The sequence below is a fragment of the Sciurus carolinensis genome, chromosome X (assembly GCF_902686445.1).
Source record: "Sciurus carolinensis chromosome X, mSciCar1.2, whole genome shotgun sequence".
NCBI lineage: Eukaryota > Metazoa > Chordata > Mammalia > Rodentia > Sciuridae > Sciurus > Sciurus carolinensis.
The window spans coordinates 117,631,418-117,658,724 of NC_062232.1; the positions used below are offsets into that span (position 1 = coordinate 117,631,418).

General features: G+C 40.9%; 1 long non-coding RNA gene across 1 annotated transcript; it reads right to left on the reverse strand.

Annotated features, from left to right (window-relative positions):
* Positions 1-7,070: 7,070 nt before the first annotated feature.
* On the reverse strand, positions 7,071-19,849 carry LOC124972356 (uncharacterized). The gene is made up of 3 exons (XR_007106450.1): positions 19,656-19,849; positions 17,620-17,722; positions 7,071-7,106 (listed from the first exon to the last, which is right to left on the reverse strand). It is a non-coding gene; the product is annotated as an uncharacterized LOC124972356 (long non-coding RNA).
* Between the last annotated feature and the right edge of the window lie 7,458 nt (positions 19,850-27,307).

Genomic DNA, 27,307 nt, shown 5'->3' on the forward strand with positions numbered 1-27,307 from the left:
TCACACCCTACCTGCCTACAGTGACCACCCAGTTAATCCATATCAGTGGAATGTAAATTAATCCACTGATTAGGTTATACTTCTCATAATTTGAACATTTCACCTCTGAAAATTCTTGCATTGTCTCCCATATGAGCTTTTGGGGATACCCAGATCTAACCACAACACCTTTATAACAATTACCTAGTCTAAGTCCAAATTTCTTGTCTCCCAAATTTATTGTGTTTGCTTTTTTTAAATATATTTTGTTCATGTTTGAAAGCATCTAAAGTTAAATTTTTTAAAATCAAAATTGCAATGTTATTGTTTAATCTGTCCTTGTATTTTAGGATGCTTTCAGAGCTAATCTAAGCTAGCCTGGAAAATAGTAAAAGTTGAAATTGTATACTTTCAGTTGAAATTCAACAGATATGGTAGAAAAAGCCAAATAATCTAAGCTCTATTGTCTTTCCCATTTTGAACTTAGAGACATGTAATACTTTAAAAGCTGTGAATATTAATATCTAATACAAATGACTAACTGCCAGTGACAACCAACGATAATGACATCTTAAGAACAAGTTATCTGCATGCGTATGTATGTTCCTTTTTAAACCACACTTAATTATACAGTAGGAGTCTACAGAATATTTGGAGCTCATTCAATGTGCACATTTCTAAGTGCATTAATGGGGGCTTCACACACACAAAAAAAGTATAAAATATGTAATAAAATATATGTAGCATAAATCAGAGAATTTTAGGAAGGAAAGAAGGAAGAAAAGTAGAAAATTGAACATTGAAAAATTGCCTAGACTAATAATTTTTAAACAGAAGCCTTATCACTACAATTGTTAGTCTTTTAAGGTTCCCAGAAATATCTTAAGTAAGAGAGTCTCAAATTTTGACTTCCTGGTCTTCCTGCAGTCTCAATTCTTAAGATACTCTACTACCTTCTCTCCCATTCTCCATTTTTAAAGTTTGTTCAGTAAGGGTAAGGGTCATAGTCTGTCTTCTCATTGCTTCCTTACATTTCCCTTCTTCTTTTTTTTTGGGGGGGGTACTGGGATTGAACTCAGGGGCACTGGACAACTGAGTCACATGCCTAGTCCTATTTTGTATTTTATTTAGAGACAGTCTCACTGAGTTGCTTAGGGCCTTGAAGAGTTGCTGAGGCTGGCTTTGAACTTGCGATTCTCCTGCCTCAGCCTCCTGAGCCATTGGGATTTCAGGTGTGCTCTATCACGCCTGGCTACATTCCCCTTCTTCAGGGAACTCTGTGAAGCCAGTTTCAAGTGTGACTCTTCCTTCTCAGTTCCTTCCTTTTTCTTTTGACTTCATCATTTTCATCGTCATCTTCTGTTTCTTTGTTCTTTTCTTTCTTTTTTTTTTAATTTTGGGAATTGGGGATTGAATCCAGGAAAGCTGAGCTATATTCCCAGTCCATTTTTTTTGAACAGGGTCTTGCTAAAGCTTCTGAGACTGGTTTTGAACTTGAAATACTCCTGCTTCAGCTTCCTGAGTCACTAGGTGTGTACCACTGTGCCCGGCTTGACTCCATCTTCTTTTCACTCACCCACAAAACTCACACTCTGCTCATAGCTATGGGAATGGAATGAATTGTATTTTTATTCCTTTTATTCAGTACAACCCTTTCTAAAAATCCACTACTTTTTAAAAAAGTGCTAAAAGGTCACATTTCAAATATTTCTCACATATATTTTCTACATGAAATTATATAAGCATGGAACTGAAAGGATGCTTAAAGTTCCTCAATTTCCACCCTCTCATGGGGAAGACACGTGAAGAGGAAAAGAATGCTCATTCAGCAAGAAGACCACTTGGGTGGGGGTCAGTAGTAGTGGCACTGTGCTAGGGATAACAGATCTTTAAGTGGCCACAAAGAAGTGATAATGCCAGATTTGGGATGCTCATGGTGGTGTCAAATAGAGACTAAGTCTTCAGTTTTGTCAGTTCCCACTGTCCCTGCCATACTGTGGGTAACCCCTAAGAATTAAAAACAGCAAATGAAGGAATATAGAAGTAGAAAACAAGCTCTGTGGAAGCTTCAGCTAAATATTTCCTTCATTGTAATTCATGTACAACCCAAAATAATTCCTGTGCTGCTGTGACCTTAGACAACAAAGGTTAAGGATGATTAATTAGTTTTGCAATTATTTATGTAATGCATAGAATGAGCCATCTTTTCAAACAAAGAAGGGCTAATTATAAAGTGCATTTAAGAACTTTGAATTTTACTTGTTTAGAATTATCCACTTATGTGACTGAAACAAAATAACACATTAGAAAGATTGCTGAATGAGATGAAGAAACAAATTGCCATTAATCTGTCATATATAAGTAATTCACATAAAAATAAAACAGAAATAACATAGCCATTTTTCTCCAAACAATAGAAATTAATTGAAAATTAAAATTTACATATATTCTCTATCATCAATCTGTCCCCTTGTTTACATATTTTCACAGCAAAATGGACTATTTTTGAATATTGTATTGAAATTACCAAAAATCAGGTAACTAGAAAGACAAAGAAGAAATGAGGACATATGGTAATCTATGGCTGTAATACTTAGAATTGACTGTATCTATCATAAATGGACTTTCTCTACTATTTTAGGACATGAGTAAATCAATGTCATATTTCTTGGCCACAAATTGGAACAAGAATGTTATTATGCTTCTTGCTTTTAATTCCTACATGTTCATCTAAATGATATTAAGCTGCTTTGAGAAAAGTTAAGTAAAATTCTTAAGCACTACAGAATTAATGGCATATATTATAGATCATTATAATAAAGATAGTCAACTTCTGAAAGTGATATTTGTTTGAAAAAGGAACATATTGTTGTGTGAACAAGTCTCTTATAAATCTTAGTTTCATTGAAGGATCAGAGATGACAAAGTAGAACTGTCAAAAATAAAGATTTCTGTGCTGATCTCTTGTAGTTACTGTAAGAAACAATAATAACATATTACATAGACACTTTAAAAGTTAAATGAGGGTGAGCTGGAAATTTAACAGGCTCATAAGCCAGTTACAGGATAGTGGGCTGCATGTAAACCACCCAGGAGTACTATAATTTAAGTCACTTCTCTCTTTTTTTTTTTAATCATTGTTACTATGATCCAAACAATAAAAGTCTAAAATAGAGATTTATGGTTCTCTGGGGCTTTAAACCACTTTTATGTTACAACCAGTCTCCCAAAGATCTCCTGTCCTGTTCATTAACTAGGTACTAGATTCTGGACTGGAGGGGGTGGGGAATATATGTATGATATCTCATGGGTCCTAGAGATATGTCATGTTTTGCTGTTCAATTTCTTTTTCTAAAGCTCACATTTTGTTGTACATCTCTTTTGTATCACAGGTAGTATTAATTTTTTTTTTTGATCATAGAAAGCCTCCAAAGGTCTGTCACACAAATATCCATATTGAAAACACTTGTAAAAAGTATTCAAAGAAAAGGAAAAACAAATCCAGGAAATGCTACAAGGGGTATGTGGTTTAAGAGTGATGGAATACCTTGATGTTATGGGTTGAATTATGTCCCCCACCGATTCATATGTTGAAATCCTAACCCCCAGTATTTTCCAAATGTGACCTAATTAAAAATCTATGTTGATAAGATGTAATTAGTTAAGATGAGGTTATACCAGAACAGAGTAGGCAGGCCCCTTATCCAATATTACCAGTATTACTAGTAATTCAATATTACCAAAAAGGGGATAGTTGGATTCAGACATGCACAAGAGAGAATGCCACGTGAATATTGGAGTTAAGCTCCCACAGACAAAGGAACTACCAGAAGCTAGGAGAAAAGCTGAGACAAATCCTTCCCTAGCCTCTTCAGAGGGAGCATGGCCCTCCAGACACCTTGGTCTTAGACTTCTAACTTCCAGAAATGTGAGATGATAAATGTTTGTAGTTCAAGCCATCTAGTTTTTGTTATTTGGTTATCATAGTCCTATAAAAATAATATTCCTGGTAAAGTTGTCTTAAAAATAGCTAAGATTAGGGGCTGGGGAGATAGCTCAGTTGGTAGAGTGCTTGCCTTGCAAGCACAAGGCCCTGGGTTCAATCCCCAGCACCCAAAAAAAAAATAGCTAAGATTAACCAATAGAAAATAAGAGGAGGGGGCTGGGGAGATAGCTCAGCTGGTAGAGTGCTTGCCTCACAAGCACAAGGCCCTGAGTTCGACACGGAAGGAGGAACTGTCCTTTCACACTTACACCTAATCTGATTGTACAGATTTTAATGTGCATTAGGTCACAATTCACCAGTGGGTAAGGTTACTGCCATGGAGGGAGATGTATGCTTTTCATACTTTCTGTATAATCTATGACTGGGTATGTGAGAGAGTTCTGTGGTCCTTATCCATTTTGCTGGTTGGGTAAGTGGACTGGAATCTGTTTTTAAATCCTATTCATCTGTCTCCCTCTCTTTGCAAGCAACATGAATATGGAGCTTGTTCCCAAGATTTCAATTTAAGTGGAATTTAAGGGGACCCCTCTTAAGTTTCAAGTCTAAGCAACATTCACAATTTACCACTTAGTAGCACCTTTGTAGTGGCTTGTTGGGTCTCAACTAGACATTTATGAGTGAATCACTCTTTTATAATCATTTGGTTATTGAAGAGGAATGAGTTGGCCTGAAAACCCTAAATAAACCCTGCCCAAGAGCTCCAAGCCCTGAACAATGCAACTCCAACTACTTTTGAAAAAAGAATCTCTACCTGGAAAGTAATATTTTTGAAATTAGACATTTATATACTCATGGTGCTCCAGATACTTTTTTGAAGGGCTGTTAAGGTTTAGATATTAGGAGTCCCCCAAAAGCTCATGTGTGAGTCAATGCAAGAAGGTTTAGAGAAATGATTGGGTTATGAGAGCCTTAACCTAATCACTGAATTGATCCCCTGAAGGAATTAACTGAGTGGTAACTGAAGGCAGGTAGGGTGTGGCTGGAGGAGGTGAGCATTGGGGGTGTGACTTTGGGGTATGCATTTTTTATCTGGTGAGTGAAGTCTCTCTGCTTTCTGATCATCATGTGAGCTTCCTCCCTGTGCCACACTCTTCTGCCATGATGTTCAGCCTCACCTCAAGCCCCAAGAAATGGAGCCATATATCGATGAACTGAGACCTCTGAAACCTCAAGCCTTCAAATAAACTTTTCCTCCCCTAAAATTATTCTGGTCAGATGTTTTAGTCACAGCAGTGAAAAAGCTGACTAAAACAGGGACATACATAGAATTAACACTGGTCAGGCTCTGCCCTCAAACAGCTTCTATTTTATGGAAAAGAGAGCCCACACTAAAAAAAAAAATCTCAAATTGGTCAGAAAGGGGAAAATTAAGCTTTCACAAATAGAGACAATAATAGTAAAACATGCAATATTCTAAACTCAGATGATTTATTTTTCTTTTTGATACTGGGGTTTGAACCCAGTGGGGTGCTCTACCACTGAGTTACATCCTCAACCCTTTTATATTTTTTATTTTGAGACAGGGTCCTGCTAAGTTGACCAGGCTGGCCTTGAACTTGTGATCTTCCCACTTCAGCCTCCCAAGTTACTGGGATTTCAGCTGTGCATCACTCCTAACTAAACTCAGACTATTGCTGTGGCTAAACTGAATTTCCTAGTCAAAGACATCCTACTTTATATTTTTACCCATACATTAAGGGTAACAGTTAATTTCTAGAAAAAATTTCACTGGGGTTGGGAATGTAGCTCAGTAGTAGAACACTTGCCTAGCATTCACAAGGCACTGGGTTCTATCTCCAGCACCACAATAAATAAATAAATAAATAGAAAATTTCACTGTACCAGCTCACAGGACAAGTTGAAGACAGGACTCAGGTAGAGAAACGGGATTGGGGCAGGAAGAAGGGAATGAAACAGACCAGTTTATTATATGATATACAAATGTATCATGATAAATTCCACCATTATGTATACTTATAATGCATCAATATTCTTTAAAAAAATAGGACTTGCCAGGTGTGGTGGCACGTGCCTGTAATTCCAGCAGCTCTGGAGACTGAGGTAGGAGGATGGCAAGTTCAAGGCCAGACTCAACAACTTAGTGAGGCCCTAAGAAACTCAGCGAGACCTCATCTCTAAATAAAATATATTGGGCTAGGGTTGTGGCTCCGTGGTAGCACACTTGCCTAGCACATGTGAGGCACTGGGTTTGATTCTCAGCACCACATATAAAAATATATATATATAAAGGGCTGGGGATGTGGCTTAGTGGTACAGAACTTTCCTAGCACATGTGAGACACTGGGTTCGATCCTCAGCACCACATAAAAACAATTAAATAAATTATTGGGTCCATCTACAACTAGAAATACTTTTTTTAAAAAGATAGGACTCAGAGATAGGTTTAACAAATAAAAATATGGGATAAGTAGTTAAATTTGAATTTAATGGATAATTTTTAAATACATGTCAACAAATATTCATATTTTATCTGAAATTCAAGTTTAATTGGGCATCCTGCATTACATCTGGCAACTGAAATCAGGGAGGATAAATAAGGGAAACTCTATGAGTGGATTAGTCAGTAAGCCTACCATAACACACCTTCTTCAGGTTTAGCCTGGCATATTCATAGCTCCAGGAGCAATAGCCTTTCTTACAACAGGATTCCATCTCCCCAGCCATGGCTAACTGAACCCAAAGTAGATACCTGACCCCCTAGAAGCCCACCCATTACCTGGCCATCAGATTTGGTTTCTTGAGAATTTTCAATAATAGACACAGATTCTCTAGAAAGAGAGTTAGAGAACTGTGTGGACATTTGAACTAAATAATGTGTAGGATGCAGCCAGGATGGCATGTTAAGTAGAAAGTAGAAGATAATAGTCAAAAGGAAGAGGAGACAGAGAGAAGCACAGAAAAGAAAGACTATGTGGTTGTAATGGTCAATTTATGTGTCGACTTGATTGGGCTAAGAGATGCCCAGATAGCTAGTAAAACAGTATTTCTGGGTATATGTGTGAGGATGCTTCTGGAAAAGATTAGCATTTGAATCAGTGGACTGAATAAAGAAGAGTCACACTCACCAAGATGTATGGGCTTCATCCAATGTGCTCAGAATCTGAATGGGAAAAAAAAAGGCAGAAGAAGAGTGAATTCTTCCTCTCTCTTCTGAAGCTGAGATATTCATCTCTTGCCCTTAGGCAGCTCTTACTCCCCTACAGGTTCTCAGACCTCTGGACTTGGACTGGGAATTACACCTTCTAGTGCCCTGGTTCTTAAGCCTTCAGACTACTGAGAATTACACTGCCGGGTTTCCTGATTCTCCAGACTGCAGATGGAAAATGGTAGATCATGAAACTTTTCAAGTTTCCATAATTGCAAGAGCCAATTTCCATAAACACATATTCTCTTTTTGGATATGAGATAGATAGATAGATAGATAGATAGATAGATAGACAGACAGACAGACAGATAGGCAGGCAGATGGACAGATAGATTGGTCCATCCGATTGGTTTTGTTTCTCTGGACAACCCTGACTCATACAGGGGACTCAGAGAGAAAGAGCAAATGATCTTAGTCCCTGTTTGCCAATTCCAGTTTCAAACACCCTGTGGCCTGGTTATACTTCATAATCCAGACATCTGTAATGTGATATGTTCTATTCTTTTTCCTTTTTATAGTACTGGGAATCGAACCAATGGGTGCTTTACTAATGAGCTACATTCCAGGCCTTTTTTACTTTTTATTTTCAGACAGGATCTCACTAAGTTGCCCAAAGTGTCCTTAAACTTGTGATCCTCCTACCTTAGCCCCCTGAGTCCCTGGGATTATAGGCATGTGCCATTGTGCCTGGTGTCCATTGTATTCTTAATAAATCTCCCTTTCTTGAGTTAGTTTGAATCAGTTCCTACTCCTTGCTACCTTGACTAAGACAATGTGCCATATGACCTCTTGAGATAAGAACACAAATGAAAAATTAGCTTCATCTCAGGTGACGGTCTGATCTATTGACATGGTTATGTAGAGGGCTAGTTTGAAAAAGATATGGGAATACTTCCAAATTCAGTGACAAAGATTGCCAAGATTGACTAGAACTATCTGGTATGAACTTGGGAGTGGGAAGTGGTGAAAAAAGTGCCATATATTTGCTATCCTTGACATCAAGTAAGAAACTAAGATAGGTATACTGCTTTTAAAAAGTGCCAAAGATCATTGTGTGACTACATTAGAGAAACAGGTATACAGAAAGACCCAAAATATACATAATCCTCTTGACCTATAATCATAGAAGTTTGGTTAACTTTTGACTGATCCTTTTTTTTTCTTTCTTTTTTTTATGTGCTGGAGGTTGAACCCAGGGCCTCATGCAAGCTAGGCAAGTGTTCTACTGCTAGCTAAATCCCTAGCCCTTTAAAAAATCCTATTGAGATGGGATCTTGATAAATTGCCTGCTGGCCTCACTCAGAACTTAAAATCCTCCTGCCTTAGCCTTCTGAGTAGCAGGGATTACAGGTGTGTACCACCATGCCTGGTCTATCCTTTTTTTTTTTTTTGTACAGGAGGTTGAACTCAGGGGCACTTAACCACTGAGCCACATCCCCAGCCCTTTTTTGTATTTCATTTATTTTATTTAGAGACAGGGTCTCACTGAGATGCTTAGCACCTCACTAAGTTGCTGAGGCTGGCTTTGAACTCACGATCCTCCTGCTTCAGCCCCCTGAGCTGCTGGGATTGCAGGTGTGCGCCACCACGCCTGGTCTATCCATTCTTTATAATTATGCAATCCTTAGATCACCAATAGAAATGAAAATGAATCAATTATTTTCCTGGTGGGCTTCATTTGGACAGTGAAGATATTTAAACCATTCATGGAAAACACATCAAAGAGATAAGTGATTCTCTGTACATTTGAGATGATGAATATTGCTTATGATTTAGAGCAAGAACAAAAACTGACTGGAAAAATTACCATACATTGCTGAGGCAAGCTTTTGTTAAAACCAAACAAGATTTTGAATTTTTCCCACTAGATAATAACAATAACCAATACAAATCTGGCACTTCACAGATTGTCAAAAAGTCATGTTCCTTTGTTAAATATAAAATTATGAAATCAGGGATCCTGTACTTATTACAAATATGTACATCATCCAGAAGGAGGATATCTAAAGTAGATGAATCAGGGCAGTTATCAAGAGCCCTGTACTTTAGGGAACACCCCTTGCTGGTGGACAAAGAAATAACCTCAGGGAGGCAACCTGAAAGAGATAAGGAAAGCAATGACCCAGTACTTAATAAAGAACAACACACACACACACACACACCATTGGTTTATCAACTCCATTCCACCCTTTTGTGATTGTTCTGTTCCTTTAAGTAAATGTTATTTGGATAACAATGTTGGGCTAGGGAGGGTCTGGGTCTGCTAGAGACTTGCAATGATTAGAGCAGTTTAAACTTCCTGTGGATACCTGGGGGTCATTGGAAACATGCCTGCCCCCTGGTGAAGTACAACAGTCATTAATGATAGGCGATTGCTCAGCAGTCAAGGAATGACAGTTACCAGAGAAAGAGCCTAATTATTAATTATGACTTATAGCTGAGCAGGAGTTGAGACATTACCAATCATAGTCTTAGTAGTGTTCTGCAGGAGAGGAGCTAATTAACTTCCTGTGAAGAATGACAAGACCATTGTGTCTTTGAAATCCAACATTCTATCTGGTTGCCTAGGTGATTCTGGGCAATCTATATGTATACATACACTTAGTAAAGGAAGCAGATTTACTCTGAATTTTAATGAAATGTACCATATAAGTACTTAACTTATTTGATGGGTTTAGTTTTTCTTTCATTGCTGAATGTGCTCTGCTCCCCCTAGGATTGATTTGAAAGATTATCATAAGCCACTGATTGTGGTAGTATAGAATAGGGAGTGGGTAGTAAGGAGGAGGTATTGAATATTTAAAGGGAAGCCATTTGGGGCTGAGAGGAAACTTGGCTCTTCCCACAACTGCAAAACAGAAGACATTGGGCAGAATAGTTGGCAGTCATTTATAAGGTGTGATTTGAGAGGGAATAGTGAGTGAACACACCCCAAAAGCTCACATATTGACTCTTAAAATCCCATCGCTGTAGGGCTGGGGTTGTGGCTCAGTGGTAGAACACTTCCCTGGCCTGTGTGAGGCACTGGGTTTGATTCTCAGCACTGCATACAAATAAAAAAATAAAGGTCCATCAAAAAAAAAAAAAGAATAAGCAGGCCTTTAAAAGTAACCCATCACTGTGGATTCATTACCTTGGCTCAGCACTGATCCTTCTTGAATCCCCAAATCCTTAGATTAAAGAGGTGTAGTGGAGCTCATTCCCCCAATTCATAAGGGAAAGGCTGTAGAAGAGGCCTAACCACCTGAAGCAGGGGCTACAAAAAAGCAGTACTAAAAGGAGGATGACAGGAGTTCTTGAGGGTGTAGCAGATACCTGTTGAGATGGCTTCCTTGTTCATCTTGATTCTCTATTTTGCTGGGAATTCTCCTTTGGACAAAAATCTCCTGTTTTGCTGATGGGTTCTACTGGAGCCTAACCAGATAAGGGTAAAACACAGGCTGCCCATCATAAACTGTTACCTGTTCTACAGGGCCATAGAGTCTGGTGTGCCAAGCACAATTCCATCATTCTGTAGAAGGTGTATATGTGGGATGGGCCTTAGAAGGTGTATATGTGGGATGGGCCTTAACTCTGAAGGCAAGAGTTAGCTTGATGAGCAGGTGGTTTAGACTCCTGTCCTCCCGCTTCCTCTTGCCCTACCATGCACCCTCCCTCAATCCACACCTGTGGCCTCATGGTGAGTTACCTAACACCAAATGACTGAAGATTTAAAAACAAAGAAATATGTGAGCCTGGTATACACATAACTTTGCAGGGTTAGGCTGGCACATCTGAAAGTGGATGGCTGCATCACTACAACCCAACCACCTAAGAGATGATGGGGAAGGGATCTATTCCCAGGTGACAGAACATATCTAGCTGTCTACCATGTCTAGAAGGGATGACCTGAGAATAGATGTACGCTGATTCACAGGCAGTAACAAACAAGTTATCCAGGGATTTAGAACAAACTTCTCATAGCAATCTAAATATTGCTACTTAGAAACTTACAATTATATCTACTTTAAAAAGGCATGTAGCCAAGCACAGTGGCACACACCTGTAATCCCAGAGGCTCAGGAGGCTGTGGCAAGTTCAAAGCCAGCCTCATTAATTTAGCGAGATCCTAAGCAACTTCACGAAACCCTATTTCAAAATAAAAAATAAAAAGACTGGAGATGTAGCTCAATGGTTAAGAACCCCTGGGTTCAATCATCTAGTACAGAAAAAGCATGTAAAATTCATAAAATCTGTCAGAAGCAATTTAACAAATCATCCCCAAAACCCCAAACAAAAACAAAAACAAAAAATTATCCAAACACTTCATTTTCACATGGAGAAAAAATAAGGTGTGGAGAGTGTAAGTGATTTGTCAGAGGAAAAACTCTAGTTAACAGTTAGAATTTAGATCCCTTGAATCTCAGTTTAGGGTTCTTTTCTTAATAACACATAGATAATCCTACATTCCTTTGTTGACATTTCCTGAGCTTCTACAATGTGCCATGATCCTCCCTGGGAAATAGAGAGTAAAATAAATAAGAAATACAAGAGCCTGGTTTACACAAAACTTTGCATGGTTCCTTCCCTCAAGAAACTTGGGCACGGTGGCTCATGCCTATAATCCCAGCAGCTCAGAAGGCTGAGGCAGGAGGATCATGAGTTCAAAGCCAGCCTCAGCAACTTAGCGGGGCCCTAAGCAACTCAGTGGGACCCTGTCTCTAAATAAAACACAAAATAGGGCTGGGGATGTGGCTCAGTGGTCGAGTGCCCTTGAGTTCAATCCCTGGTACCCCCCCCCCCAAGAAAAGAAGCTCTTGTAGCTGGGTACCAGGCATAATGGCACAAACCTGAAATCCCAGTGACTTGAGAGTCTGAGGTAGGAAGATCTTGAGTTCCAGGCCAGCGTAGGCATTTTAACAAGAACCTGTCTCAAAATAAATAAAAAGCACTGGGGATGTAGTTCAATAGTAGAGCGCCCCTGGGTTCAATCCTTGGCACAAAAAAACAAAAACAAACAAAATCCTCTGGTGTTTGTTCTGTGTTCTGTGCATGTTGCTGTATTTTTGGTGAGTGGGGTGTATTTGTGCACAGTCATATCCTGTGACAAGAAATAAATGAAACTAAAATGGCAAATACTTTTGCAAGTAGGGCAGACTAAATACTTGCTGAAGGGTGCCAAATGGAATTACAAATGCTAGAAAATTGAGCCAGTGAAAACTATATGACTTAAAAATAAAACAGACACCAACAGAGATATTAATTAATTCAAAGTTGGATTTGATTGTTAAGGGGAATTTGCATCTCTATCACTGCTGGGAAGAGAGCCATTTTTAATGGATTTTGATGGCATCCTGCCTGAGCTTTAGTACCTAAATGTTGGCCTGGTAGAGATAAAATTTGAATTAATTGATCAGAAAGACTGGAGGATAGTGCAATTTGCTTTTATTTTGAAACAGTAAAAAGGGGTTGAAATAGGGCATCCAGGTTTGTTAATTTTCAGTTCTGAACCTCAACTTCTATTCTTTCAGTGGTGTGTGTGTGTGTGTGTGTGTGTGTGTGTGTGTGTTGTTACTGGGGATTAAACCCCATGAGTGCTCTACCACCAGTCCTTTTTAATTTTTATTTTGAGATATGGTCTTCCCTAAGATGCCCAGGCTGGTCCCAAACTAGCCATCTTTCTGCTTTGGCCTCCTGAGTTGCTGGGATTATGTGCCTCTGCAATAGGTGCTCTATTTGATTCTTTCCCAATTGCCTGTTCCCATGAAAACCAAGGTTTGTTCCTTGTTTTGTTTTTTTTTTTTAAAGATGGAGACCACTCATCTCCATGCACCCTCATTACCTAAAATCATTTGATTTACTCACTCTCTTCTCTCTGGACCTTCTTTCTTGTTTTTAGAAGAGTGATCCCTCTTCCCTTGTTACACCTTGGCTGTGAGTTCTTCAGTTTATATCCTTCGACTGCATTTCATACCCAGCTTCCTCAATTATCTTCTCTTTCTAAATTATCTAATAATCTTCTCTTTAGCTTCTCCTTCCTATATATTTCTTTTCTGTTTTTAAAACATGTATGTCTCCCTTAGTTTAGAAAAGATGCTTAACCCTGATGGCCCTCATAGCAATTGTACAACCTTTTCCACCCACTTCTTCCACCATCAAACTTTGCAAATGAAGGGTTTACACCTATAAACTCCTGCAACCTGGCTTTTAGCCCAAGTACATTGAAAATGCACTCTTAAAGCTAATGCAGGATTTTTGAACCATTAAATGAAATAGCTTTTCTCAATTCTTATTTATTGTGAACAGGAATAGATTTTTGAGGTTTAAACTATCGTATACTAACCTCTAATACCACATTTTCCATGCATACTGGATATTTTTATTTGAACATCCTACTGCTACTTCAACAATGTTAAAACCAAATTCATAATTTCCTCCACTGATGTACCCTTGGAATGATTTTCCTATGTATGACTGACGTTAAGCTCTGTGAGAGCAGGAATCATATATCCCATGTTTACTGCTATCTCTAACACACTACTTGGGTGTAATCAATATTCAGTAAACATCTTTTGAAATGAACAAATGAATGAACATCATTTTCCCACTTAGAGTCATTTTGGATCCACCTCTTTCCTTTGTCCTATAAATCAAATCAGTGACCAAATCGTGTCAATTATGCCTTCAAAATGTAGCGGTTAAATGTGCATATTTGTTCAAAACTACACTGAGATTCCATCTCACTCTAGTCAGAATCACAACTATCAAGAATACAAGTGACAATAAGTGTTGGTGAGGATGTAGGGGAAAAGGTTCACTCATACATTGCTGGTGGGACTGCAAATTGATGCAATTACTATGGAAAGCAGTATGGAGATTCCGCATAAAACTAGGATGGAACCACCATTTGACCCAGCTATCCCACTCCTTGGTTTATAACCGAAAGGACTTAAAATCAGCATACTACACTGACACAGCCACATCAATGTTTATAGCAGCTCAATTCACAATAGCTAAGCACTGGAACCAACCTAGGTGCCCTTCAACAGATGAATGGATAAAGAAAAGGTGGTATATATGCACAATGGAATATTGCTCAGTCATAAAGATGAATGAAATGATGGCATTTTCCAGTAAATGGATGGAACTGGAGAATATTCTATACTAAGCAAAATAAGCCAATCCCAAAGAACCAAAAGTTAAATGTTTTCTCTGATATGTGGATGTTAAATCATAATAAGGGAAGGGGAGAATAGAGGTAATTTGCACTAGACAAAGGGGAGTGAAGGGAGGGGAGGGGGCACAGGGTAGGAATGATAGTAGAATGAATCAGACATTATTTCCCTGTGAGCATACATAATTACATGACCTGCATAACTCTACATCATGTACAACCAGACAAATGAGCAGTTATACTCCATTTATCTATGATGTGTCAAATGCATTCTACTATCATGTACAACTAATTAGAACAAATTTTAAAAAATACAGATTTGGCTCAGCATGATGGTACATGCCTATAATTCTAGTTACTCAGGAGACTAAGGCAGAAGGTTTCAAGTCTGCAGCCAGCCTGGGCAGCTTAGTGAGGCTCTGTGACAAAGTTTAAAATTTTTGAAAGGGGTTAGGGATGTAGCTCAGTGGTAAAGGGCCCCTGGGTTCAATCCCAGTACCAAGAAAAAAAAAAAAAGAATACAGATCTGGAGTCAGCCTGATGCCTTTGACTCTTGGCTTTGCTTACTTTGTAGCTGAGACTTGGGCATGTTCCATAACCTGTCAGTTTATTTACCTATAAAATGGGTAGTAGTAGTTATATTTACATTATCAGGTTAGTGAATATAAGTGAGATAATCTGTGTAAAGATTGTAGCACAGCGGGGTACAGAGGAGCACAACTGTAATACCATGAACTCAGGAGACTGAGGCAGGAGGATCCAGGTCAAAGCCAGCCTCAGAAACAGCAAGGCACTAAGCAACTGTGAGACCCTGTCTCTAAATAAAATACAAAGTAGGCTCAGTGTTTGAGTTCAATCCCTGGTACCGACCCCCCCCCCCCCCCCCCCCCCGCTGCCCCACACACAAAAAGATTGTAGGACAGTACCTGGCACATAGCAAGTATTCAATAAATGATAGCTACTAACATTGTCTTTCACTACTCGCCAGTGTAGACTATGTTACCCTGGAGAGAGGTCTACTTACTGTTTCACCTGCTATTTCTCTTGGCTAGAATGTTCTCCTTTCTCCCCATTCAAAATGCTATTTGTTCTTCTAAAAATTAATTTTTATTTTTGAAAACAATGGATATTCATAGTAAAAACATACATAGATTTAGAAGTCTTAAAAAGAAGCAGATGCCTGCCCCATCTCTCCCAACTTCTGAGCTGCACTACTGGAGGAAGGATTAGTTTTTACTTTTGTATTTGCACATAATATATTTATATAAATATTTCTTTGTTTTGTAGTACTAGATATCAAACCCAGGACTTCACACATGCTTGTCAAGTGTTCTACACCTGAGCTTGCTTCATCCCCAGCCTTCTTTCTTTCCTTCTTCTTCTTCTTCTTCTTCTTCTTCCTTTTTTTTTTTTTTTTTTTTGGTAGTGGAAATTGAACCCAAGGGTGCTTAAGCACCAAGCCATGTTCTCAGCTCTTTTTATTTTTTATTTTGAGACAGGTCTTGTTAAGTTGCTTAGGGCCTTGCTAAGTTGCTGAGGTTGGTCTCAAACTTGAGATAATCCTGCCTCAGCCTTTTGAGTCCCTGGATTACAGGTATGTGCCACCATGTCCAGTTCCTAGCCCTATTTCTTGATCTTTTAATTTCTAGATAGCATTTTTATTATGAAAGACAAAGATTAAGAGCTCTTATGACACAGTCCTCTACAACTTGTTCTCCCTTCATCCCATAAAAGTTTTAATTTAGTACATCGGTAAGGCTGTGTATTCTTCTTTATTTTTTTGTGGTGTTGGGTTTGGAATCCAGGGCCTTGTGCATGCTAGGTAGGCACCCACTGAGCTACATTCCTAGCCCCAAGGCAGTGTTTTCATTATTTTTACTATGTATATGTTTGTCACTTTGGAGCCAAGTATGTTTTATCTTTCATTACTCATTTACTTTTTTGAGAAACTTTGTTTTTCCTGGAGTTAAAAAAATACCTTGTTTTTTTTTTTGTTAGATTGTTTTATTTCTATGTGTCTATCACTAATTCTTCACTAATATTCTCACAGAGTTGTAAAATCTTTCTGAATACTATTCTCTACATGTTCAAACACATTGGATAATCTATCAGTTTTTATTTTTATTGTTTTCCTTTTTTCTCTAGAGCATTAGTCCTGGATCCTCTACCTTCCCAACTTCCCTCTCGCATCTCTGGGTGTACCACACAGCTGTCTACCTTGAACTTTTTTATTCATTATCATCTAGAGAATTCCTTTCCTTCTCTTTTAAGTTTATCCCTGTTTTCTGGCTCCCACGTGTTCCTCTTTCTTGGTTTAGTCCCTCAATTGGTATAATGTGTGTTTCAGAAGCTTCCTGAAAATTGAAGTTAAATTTTTATATCACTGGGGCTGGGACTGTGACTAGTACAACACTTGCCTAACATGAATGAGGTCCTGGATTTGATTCCTGGAACATTAAACAAACAAACAAACAAGCAAACAAAAAATCATTTACTGCTCCTCAACATGGACTACTGCTCCTCCAGGCAGGTCTACTTACTACTATTCACTGGAATATTTTCACTTGCACATCTAGGTCATTTTTTCTTGAATTGAATGGTCTCCTAATTCTTGAGTATGTGTCCAAATACCTATTTATATCTTCAAAATAATTTTAATGAAAAGAATGCATGTACATAGTTAAAAGGTTAAAGGGTTATAAGGCTTATAAAGAAAGACAAAAGTCCTTTATCCCTTTCTTCTCCACTCCCAATTTGTGTTCCTTACAGGCAAGTACTTTTCATTATTTTAGTTGTTTCTTAAGCTATTTACCTCCTCGTTGCCAATTAAAATAATTATTATGATATATCTAATGACTTCTTTTTTTTTTTTTTTTTTGGTACCAGGCACCAGAGAGAACTCAGAGAGGCACTTAACCACTGAACCACATCCTCAGCCCTTTTTTGTAATTTATTTAGAGGCAGGGTCTCCCTGAGTTGTTTAGGGTCTCACTAAATTTTTGAGGCTCTCTTTGAACTTGCAATCTTCCTGCCTCAGCCTTCTGAGTCACTGGGATTACAGGCATGTATGTGCCAGCATTTCCAGTTTGACCTAATGACTCCTAATTAAGAGGAATAGAGTTTATTTTCTGTCATATATCCTCTCTAACTTCTCTGTGAGATAGGAATTTGGAGATAAAGACTGAGTCTCAAAAAAGAAACATCCATGAGCTGCTGGAATTCAGGAAATGCCTATGAACCTTTGAAATGCAAAACAAGCTTTCTGGACCAACCCAACCCGTGCCCTTGACCTGTGCCCTTGATCCATGTCCTTACCTGAAAAAAGTAATGTGAGCCAGGACCCCACCTGTAATAGGGACGTGGAAGCTGAGACAGGAGGATCTCAAATTGGAGGCCAGCTGTGCAATTTAAGGATATCCTATTGCAAAACAAAAAAATAAATAAATAAATAAAAAGAGTTGGGGATGTAGCTCAGTGGTAGAGTATCCCTGAGTTCAATTCCCAGTACCCCAAACCAAAAACCAAGAAAATCATGAGGGCAATGCGCAAGCACTAGAAAAACTGGTGCGAAATTGTGTAACTCTGTCTTGGCTCCACCTCTAGTCCAGCTCTTAGCAATTGTCCCTCTATAAATATTAACATCCCACTTGCCATCTCTCCCTCTGGAGATGGCCCAATTCTCCCTTGAATGTGTATTTCTTACTTTACCCCGAAGACATTTCTCCCCTTAGATAGCTCACACTTTCACACTCTATGTCTCTGTCTGTCTTTTTCCAGCACTGGGGATCGAACCTAGGGGCACTCTACCACTGACCTTCACCCTCAGCCCTTTTTATTTTTTGAGACAGGATCTCACTAAGTTGCCAAGGCTAGCCTAGAACTTGGGATTCTCTTGCCTTGGTCTCCTGAGTTGCTGGAATTATAGGCCATGCCACCGTGCCCATCCTGCTATCTCTCTTGAATGTGATCTGCTTTCTTTAAAAAATGCTTCTGACTGGCACATGATGAAATTCTTTTCCATCAAGTACGCCAAGGACCCCACTCCTCTTGAGTCAAGTTTCCCTGCTCAGGGAACTCCTCTGGTGACATGTTTGTCTTCCCAATGTATTTTGGTAGTGTTTAGAACCCTGAATTAGAAATAATTTCTTCAGAATCTTGAAGGCCAAACTCCATCTCAGTGAAATCATTGTAGATCTTAGTGATTGCCTCTTCCCTTCCACTGTGATAAAGATTAAAAAAAAAAAAAAACAAAAAACCTTGTTTTTAGGTACTGGGTATCTAACCCAGGACCTCACACACACTAGGCAAGTACTCTATCACTGAACTATATCCTCAGTCCAACTCCATTCTTTTAATGGTCATTTCTAGAACCTAGACTGTCTTTGATATCATGATTGCTAGAATACACCTACTTCCCCTTTTTGAAAAGCAAAACAATATTAGATCATCCTCAGTCCCCTTGGGCTTGTGCCATTCTCTGATTACTAACCTCATCTGTCAGTACCCTAGGATGTAATTAATATGGGCTATTTGAAGCACAATAACAGGGAGCCCTGATCTCATCTGAGGAAGTGACATTTAAGCTGAGATCTAAAGGATGAATAGCAAAGGCGGTGAAAGCATTCAGCAGAGGTGGCTGTCTGTGCATAAGCTGTTAGGAGAAGAGGAAACTTGGGAACTCAAGGAATGAAAGGTGGGCAGTGGAGTGAGTGAAAGGGACAGTTGCCCACTTGAGGCTAGAGAGGAAGGAAGGGATCAGAGAATTCAGGACCTTGTAGGTAAGGTTAAGGCAGAATTTCAAGGCATTAGCAGGGGAGTGATTTGATTTTATTTGTCTTCTGAAGATTTCTGATTGCAGTGTGGAGAATGAATTGGAAAGGACCAATAGTTAGGAAGATATGGGTAAAATTGGTCTTAAATGAAGGCCAGCCTTGAAAGGGGGAAGATATTACACATGGACAAAAGGTAGCCTCATGAGGTGTGTTTGAAAGCTTAGCAGGTATAGTTCAATTTCTTCAACTTGTTGATCATGGTGGGATTTGGATGTAGATTTAACAGCTTCAATTTTTTCCTGTCCTTTTTTTTTTAAGTATTGGATGGAAGAAGTGATTGCTTCTTTTCATCATTGCTCTCTTGCTGGATCATGGTTGCTATAGTGCCCTAGTGGCTGGTCTGCCCATTTGGCATGGTAAGATTTTTGAGGGGTTGAGGTAGAAGGTGGGAAAGAGCACAGAGGTGGGGGATGGGGGGTGTGGCAGTGGAGAAGAATGGCTTTCACAGAAATTGGGCAATAGGCATTATCTCTAATTAAGCTGGAAATAAGGATAGAAGATAGCTTCCTGAATTCCTACCTGCTGGAGATTGGGGCATCTGTGCAGTCAGCTGATACACCAGAAGAGTTGCTATTATGTGCCACATGTTTTGACAGTTTAGGCAGGAGGAAGTTAGTTTTTGCAGCTCTGTTTATGGAATTGGCCCAATGAAAATGCTGGCTGATGGTCTGCTTTTCATAGTCATCGACAACAGCTTTCTACAACACCTGGGATTTCTTTGGAAACTGTGAAGAGGCGCTGGAAGAACAAAAATAAATTTGTGTTTTATAAAAAACCAGGAGTTTTTTAAAACTAGAAAGGAGTGGCTCTAAAGGATATATGTGAGAGTGTCTCTAATTTAAGGTTGAATTTGGGATATGGAAAAAAATCACCTTTGCATAAATTTCATGTTTTGTTGAGCATATTTTGATTTGTATGAAATTGCATTTCTATAGTTGAGTAAATTAGTCTAGACCCATGAGTATAGGTGTCTTGCTGAAATAAATTAGTAGGACAAAGAGATAGTGGAATTATAATAACAAACTAAAACTCAAATAACAATTCTGCTGTATCTTGAAGGATCTTAAATCACTGCTTTTAAGTTGCAGCAACACAACAATAGGCAAGTGTGAGAGGAAACTGCAAAAGAAAAAATCCGTGTCTCTGATTTTTTGAGTTGATCTGTTTGAATCCATAAGCAGAATACATTTTTCCCCATTTGTTTAGCAAAACCTAATAAGTAAAGATATTATTTATTAGTAAGCACTTGCATCCCTAAATATGTAAATTGATTTTCCATTACTTATTTTATTGATTTATGCCTAGAACAAATGACAATAACCTCCTCCATCCCCCAATTACGGTATATAGAATAGTGCCTGCCAAACAGTAGTTGTTCAGCAAATAATTAGTGAATGAAATTAAGGTAGTTGCTGTGTTCCATAAAAGCCAGAAAACAAACTGTTTGAAAACACGTCTTTGAAGTAGTAGAGAGTAAAAAGTTTAGATCCATTTTGTCAATATCTGATTAATATAGATTTAGCCTAAATCTTAAAAATCATTAGATACTGCCTCAAGGGAACCATCATGGGGAAGAATTGTAAACTGTTGGTTTTACCTCCGGGCAGTTAGAACATTTTTGGAACTTGCATTTGCATTTTACTGGGGGATGGGCTCCTAGTTGATCAAAGAATGGAGTTCAAACTTCATAGCATGTTTCTTAAGATGGGTTTGAGTTTCGGCTTTCACCAGAAACTCTACCCCACCCCCGCCCACACATTTTAGGCATCAGCTAATATGGTGTGCTCTTTTTTTTTAGGTTGTCTTGCACTTTCTCACTGATCTCTCCTTCCACCCAGGAGTTTGCCCCAGTGGTCCCTCCAAAGCCTTCCCAAGATGCAAGACCCAGTTAAATCTCCGGTTTATTAGCATAGCTTCCTCAGACCCCTTTTCAGAGGCACTATCAACTTCCCCTTTCGTTCAGTACTTCACATTCCTACTCTAGCAGCCATTACATTCTAACCTGTCGTGTTTTCACTTTTCAGACTGCGATCACCCTCTGGGGAGGTCGTTTTAAGAAGTCACTGTGTCTAGCGCCTAGCACAGTGCCTGGTACAAAGAAAATAATGAGTAAGATTTCTTGAAATGAATCTAAACCCTAGAAGGGAAAAGGAGAAGTGCTAGTGCCCAGCAGGAGGCCCTTCAGGACCTTAGGGGTGGCCGGTGGTGTAGCAGGGCCTGTCCTCAGCTCTCTAGTGGCTAGAGAATGTGGCGCGACAAAAGTCTCCGGCAAATGTTCCGGAATTACCTTTACTAATTTCTTTACTTTTATAGTATCTGCAAATTTTTCTCCAACAACTTCGGGCCCCGCCTGAGGGCGGTGCAAGACGGGTGTGGGGGAGGGATGCCCAGTCTCAAGGCTATTCTAGACTCAGCTTTCAGTTTTCATTTTTTAACTTTGGCAGATTCCAGTTCTAAGCTAGGGGCGGAGGGTGTAAAGGGTTTCCCGGCGCAAATTTCGCGTTCTAGGGAAGTCTCCCAGCATTCGGGAATTCGCCTCATTTATCCTTCGCACATTTGCCACAGTTAGGAACCTAGCGAGTGCTCCCGACCTCCACACACGGTCGGTGCTGAGAAGCGCGGTTCGGCTCAACGCTCATTTCAAGCTTCCTCCTTCAACCCTACGGGCAAACCCCGGACGGGCGTGTGGGGGAGCTCCCAGCTCGCAGTAGCCGGCGGAGTAAGGGGACCGTTGGACTACAACTCCCAGGCTGCTCCGGGAGAATTGCGAAGGAGGGGGCGCTGGGGGGGTGGCAGGGAAATCCCGCCCCGCTGCGCAGCAGCAACGACACAAAGCCTGACTTTACAACCTCACAGAGAAAGTGGAAGTAAGAGGGCTTAGGTGGGGAGGCTGAACAGGAGAAAGAACGAGAAGGGAAAGCCGCGTAGATGGGAGACCCTCACCTTGGTAGATGAGAAGGGGGCGGCTTTCATAAGTAATCCCCCCGCCCGCGCCCCTTCCGCGCCAGGGTCTCCACAGTGCCCCGCCAGTGCCTACTCCCCGTCAGAGCGCGGTTACTCCCGGCCGGGAAGCGGGAGCCCGGCCGTCTCGCGGGCTCGGAGCGGGCCAGCGGGCTGCGCAGAGGCTCCCCAGCCCGAGTGCGGGACGAAAGCGCGGGGCTAAGGAGGGGCTGTGAGTGAAGCGGCGCGGCGGACGAGTTAGGGCCGGGGTAAGGGAGGCTCTGGTTCCCGATAGAGACAGGGGAGTAGTGTCGGGCGGAGGCGAGGCGAGGCGAGGCGAGGTGAGGCGCGTGGAGCCTTGAGAGGCTCCCCTGAGAGGGGCGTCCGCGGAAGCCAGCTGGGAGGCGGGCGGGGGCATTGCGCCGGGAAGAGTGCGGACAGCGGGGTGCCGAGCCGGGCGCCGGCGGAGAGGTTGGGGCGCCCCCCTCCCCGCAGGAGGAGCCTAGCGCTCCTCCGCCATCCCTCCCCCGCGCGCCGGGTTCGGTCCTCCGCGGGCTGCGGCGGGCCGGCGGTGCTGTGGCCAGATAAGGGGGAGCGACGGGGCCGCCGCCCCCGGGCCGGGCGGGCCGGGGCTGGGGGCGGGGGCGAGGGCGAGCGAGGCGGGGCGGCGGCGGCGGCGGGGCCTCGGGCGCGAGGGCGCGGGCGACGCGGGTTGGGGGGAGCGCCGAGAGCGAGGAGGGCAGGCTGCGGGCTGGTGGCCGGGCATCCCGCCTAGCTGCCCGCTTTGCGCCGCCGGCCCACGCCGCAGTGTGTTTTGTGGACGGCGCCTTCCCGGACAGCCCAGTAGAGTCCAGCTGAGTGCCCGGCCGCCTTCGACGCGATGTTCCGTCAGAGCTTGAACCGTTTTGTAAGTACACTCGCTGCGGCTCCCCGCGTACCGGGCGGCTTACTCCCAGTCCCTTCGCCGGGTCCCTCACAACAAATTTCTGAGGGGTCACTGGGAGACGCCACCCTCGGCCCTTTTCGTTTGAACTGAAACGCCTTGCCCGGGTGGCCACGGTGGGGAGGCAGGTAGGGCTCTCGGGGCAGCCCACCCCCCGCCCCCAGGACATTTTAGCCCGGACTTTCCGGGGCTGCCAGGAACTCTGCCTAGGAGTGGGGGGCCGCCCTGGAGCGGCGCGGTGGGGGTCTCGTGGAAGGACAGCCCCGGGGGCCCCTCGCTGTGCTAATTAGACGAAGATGGCGTTTTATTATCCGGGAGGAAGCTTTCTTTTGTTTCCTCTGCCACGAGCACATGGAGGTAAACCTAGACCTGTCACTGTGGCCCGAAAGCGGAGCGGGGCGCTGAGGGAGCCCGAGGCTGAGCGGGACTCGGCGTTGCCTGGTGCTCGGCCCGGCGGGCGGCTGCTGACCCGAGGCGGGGCAAACTTTAGAGACCCCGCCTGCGAAGCTCACCTTCAGGGTATTGTAAACGCGAGGGCGATGGTCGGGATGGGCGGGCGGCTGGAGCCGCGGGGAGGCTGCGGCGCGCTGCCGGCGCTGCGGAGCGCGGGTCTGAAGCCTCGCGGAGGACTGAACGCCCCAGACATCCAACCTTTGGGAGAGGGCAGGCTGCGGCTGGGCTCCTCTGGCCACGTTTCTCCCTTCCACATCCCCAGAAAAGGGAGTTGCATTTCCGTGGGAGTTTGGCATGAGGAAAAAGCGGTTTCTGGCTTCTGACTTTTGAGTAACCTGTTTACACCTAGAAGGCACGTGAGGAATGGAGCAAAGTAGGGGCCATTTACTTCTGTGCTATTTGTAGCAACTTCCTTAATTTTCAGAGGAGGTGGCGGGAATAGGCTTTATTTTTGCCAACGATGTGAAAGAAAGGGTTCATCTACAAATTTGGATTTTTCTGCCCTTAAGCAAAAAGGTTGAGTGCTGAGCGCTTCCCCCACCGCCCTTACTGTACGTGTTGGAGAACTTTTTATTCGATTACTCCTAATGAAAGCATTGCTAACATTTTTCTTGGGGGGGGGGATGGAATTTACTCTCATTTTTTGTCTGCATTTGAAACTTTCACAAATGTACCCTAGTTAAAAGTAACACTTGAACACAATTCCTTTTTAGGATATTATCATCACAGTCTTGCTATGTTAATGTTTTTTTCTAAACGGTTACCTCACCCTGAGACATGCAGTAGGAAATGGGAGCAGGTTATTACCTGTGGCACAGAGCAGTAGAGGTTGTACGTACCATGGATCTTGAAATCCGTAGGAAATGACTTTTCTTGGATGCTTTACTGAAGCAAGTGTCTAAAATTTCTCACATTTAGCCTCTAAAAGCATTCTACTTCATATTCTATTTCACATAGGTTCTTGTGATCCTGAAGTGTCATTTCGGGTGATAAAAAAGGGAAAGGTGACAAGAAGAGCTAATAGTAATATTTGGGAAAAGGATGAGCTTTTCACATGGCACTGTTATGTTGGAAAACAGCTGGGCTCTGGATCATATTCAATTCATTAGATTAAATTTGAACTGAACAAATCAGGTTTGTTCTAAAAACCCCCTTTGCCTCTTGTCTTGATAAGACTGATCTGCATTGTATGATAGTCTAGTAATTAAGCAGTGCTGGCCACGAAACCAGTGCATGCAGTAGAATTTGCAGCAGTTGCTGAGGTGCCAGCCTGCAGGTTTGAGGCTAGTACTTGCATCCCTAACCAAGATCTCTGCAGAGAATCACTTTTGCTCATGCTGAAAGGAGCTTTAACCTCATTGTTTCAGTTGGGATGTATGTGCAGCTGCTCACATTTTCCTGAACAGCCATGTCTATGGTAAGTCCAGGGAATTTGTACCAGTGTAATATGTTGCAAGGTTCTTAGGAGTTCTGTCTGAGCACTAGGCCTAGGACAAGGAATTAAACTGCATGTTGTTGAACTGAATACAAAATATCCTATCAAATTCTCTATTAAAAAACATCTTTAAAAATGGGGGGGGCAAATTTTAGATTCCTTATATCAGTAAACCATATGCAGCTCTCTTGTCTTTTGCCTGGCCCATACTCAGATTCTTTGAAGGCTATTCACATTTAAATCACTAGAAGGCTAAAATTAAAGATTAGGTGGGACTTTGAGACTTGAACATAAGGTAGATGTAGTCTAAATTCTGTGCTATCCTTAGGATTGTTTTAATATTTTAGAGATAGAGCTGTGAATTTCTTTCAGAATCTCTTGTGCTATTTTGACAGGGCTATACTTTCTGACAGGCTTTAAATGTTAAGTGAATTACAGTAGTGTTGTGTGTAGTTGTTGGTCATTGAAAACTAGAGGACTGTGTATTAGAAGACGGCTTTCTTTACATTGTAAGCCTGATGTGGGAAGAAAGAATCTCTGAAGAGTCTCGTCCTCTTCTATAGCTCAGTTGTGTTTGCTGAGTCGTTTTTAAAATGCTGTTTATTTTTCCTGGTTCTCCATTTTCCAGCTAAAAGAAATAGTCATCTATTGTAGTTTATAAATACATGGCCCTGAAGTATTTACCATTAATAACTATGGCCCTTTCTGATGTTTTATAACTTCCCTTTTAACAGTTTTGAGGTAGAAAGAAATTGGTGGATTTGGTGTACAGCATTTTCAGATTTAGGCATATAGGGAGTGTCTTAAAAGATTTAAGAGTTGGATATCTCTGAATGCAATAAAAGCACTGTCTGTTCTCAGTCAATATCTTGATAAACAATAAATGATAGTAGCTTAGTCTATGCAATATTTCCTTCAAAGGCATATTTAATTGAAATTTGAATTAGATGAGAGTTAAGGGTCATGGACTTCTATGTTAGCCTATCTTCTTTTACTCTTTAAATAAACTTCCTAGAGATTACATTATCATTTTCACATAGGTTTAAAGGGTTATTGGCAGTTGAAATAGTAAGAATTCCCTCCTTTTTAGCTCATTAAATTATTTCATGCTAAAGATTCAAATAAAACCTTTCTTGATGAAGTAGGTTAGGGGACTTGGCCAAATGGATGCTGTTAGTTTAGCTTATCTGAATTTCTAAATTATTGATAGTGAAAATTTACTGTGAGTGTGAAAAACTGGAGTAAATTTATCTCTCTGATTCTAGAAGCTCTCAAACTGCTTTGTTCCCATAAAGCATGTAGCATGTAGTAATAATATTATACAAAAACCATCTTACTGAAGAGACCAGAAAGGTATTAGACTGCATAAGGAATAATGAAGATTCAAAATGAGACTAAAAGTACAAAATAAGAATTAATGAAATAGGTAGCTACTTATTATTTTGAGTCCAAGGCAAGGCCAGTCTAATGAAACAGTATATGGAGGCAATTAACAAAATAATTCAGGTAATTGCTTTTTTTTTTTTCCAGAGGCAAGAAGGTTTTTGGTTTCCTCATTAAATTATCAGGGTAATTAAACATTTTTTTTGTTTCACCTCCCTAATAAACTCAACCTGACGTTGCTGAGTGTGGAAAATATTGGTTTTATTTTGTTCTATTTATAAATATACCTGCATGTGTATTGCAATATTTTTGCATTTACAGAAGTCTTACAAATGGTCTGTGCAGCTTAGCTGCTACCAGATAATTCATACATAGGTTGGTCTAACAAGTAAACTTGACCCTGCCTAAAAGCAACCTTTTTATCATATTGCATTATAATTACCTTTTAACTTATGTGGCTCGCTAGACCAGTCTTTCCCAACTGAGAGAGAGAGAGAATTAAGCCTTAATGCCCTAGGGCATGCATTTTGTGTAATAAATTCACTTCTTTCCTACAGAGCTGGAGGAGGAACCCCAATTGAGAAAGCCTGTCTTAAACTGAAAGTAACTGGGGGTAGGGTCAGTTCACAGTATATCCTTAGTTCCCTGCACAGTTCTGGTGCCTAGCAGGTGGTTAATAAATATTTGTTGAAAGGACAGCTTTTGTATGTTTTACATAAATAATAACCTTTACTTAAAGTGATTTGTATTATACTCCTGTTGCATCCAGAATGAGGAATTCTAGTTAATTGGTGTATACTATATATTAATTACCAGTTTTCTAAGAATTTAATAAATACATCTAATGCTGAAGCTACATTGACTATAGTATAATCTTTCTTAGATGATTATTCATTCATTTTAGGTTTTGCAGAACATTATTTCATTCTACAAATATTCACTGAGCACTGTAGTAGATCTTAGGAACACATTGTGGGCAAGATAGACATGGTTCCTGTCTTGAGGAAATTTATTTAT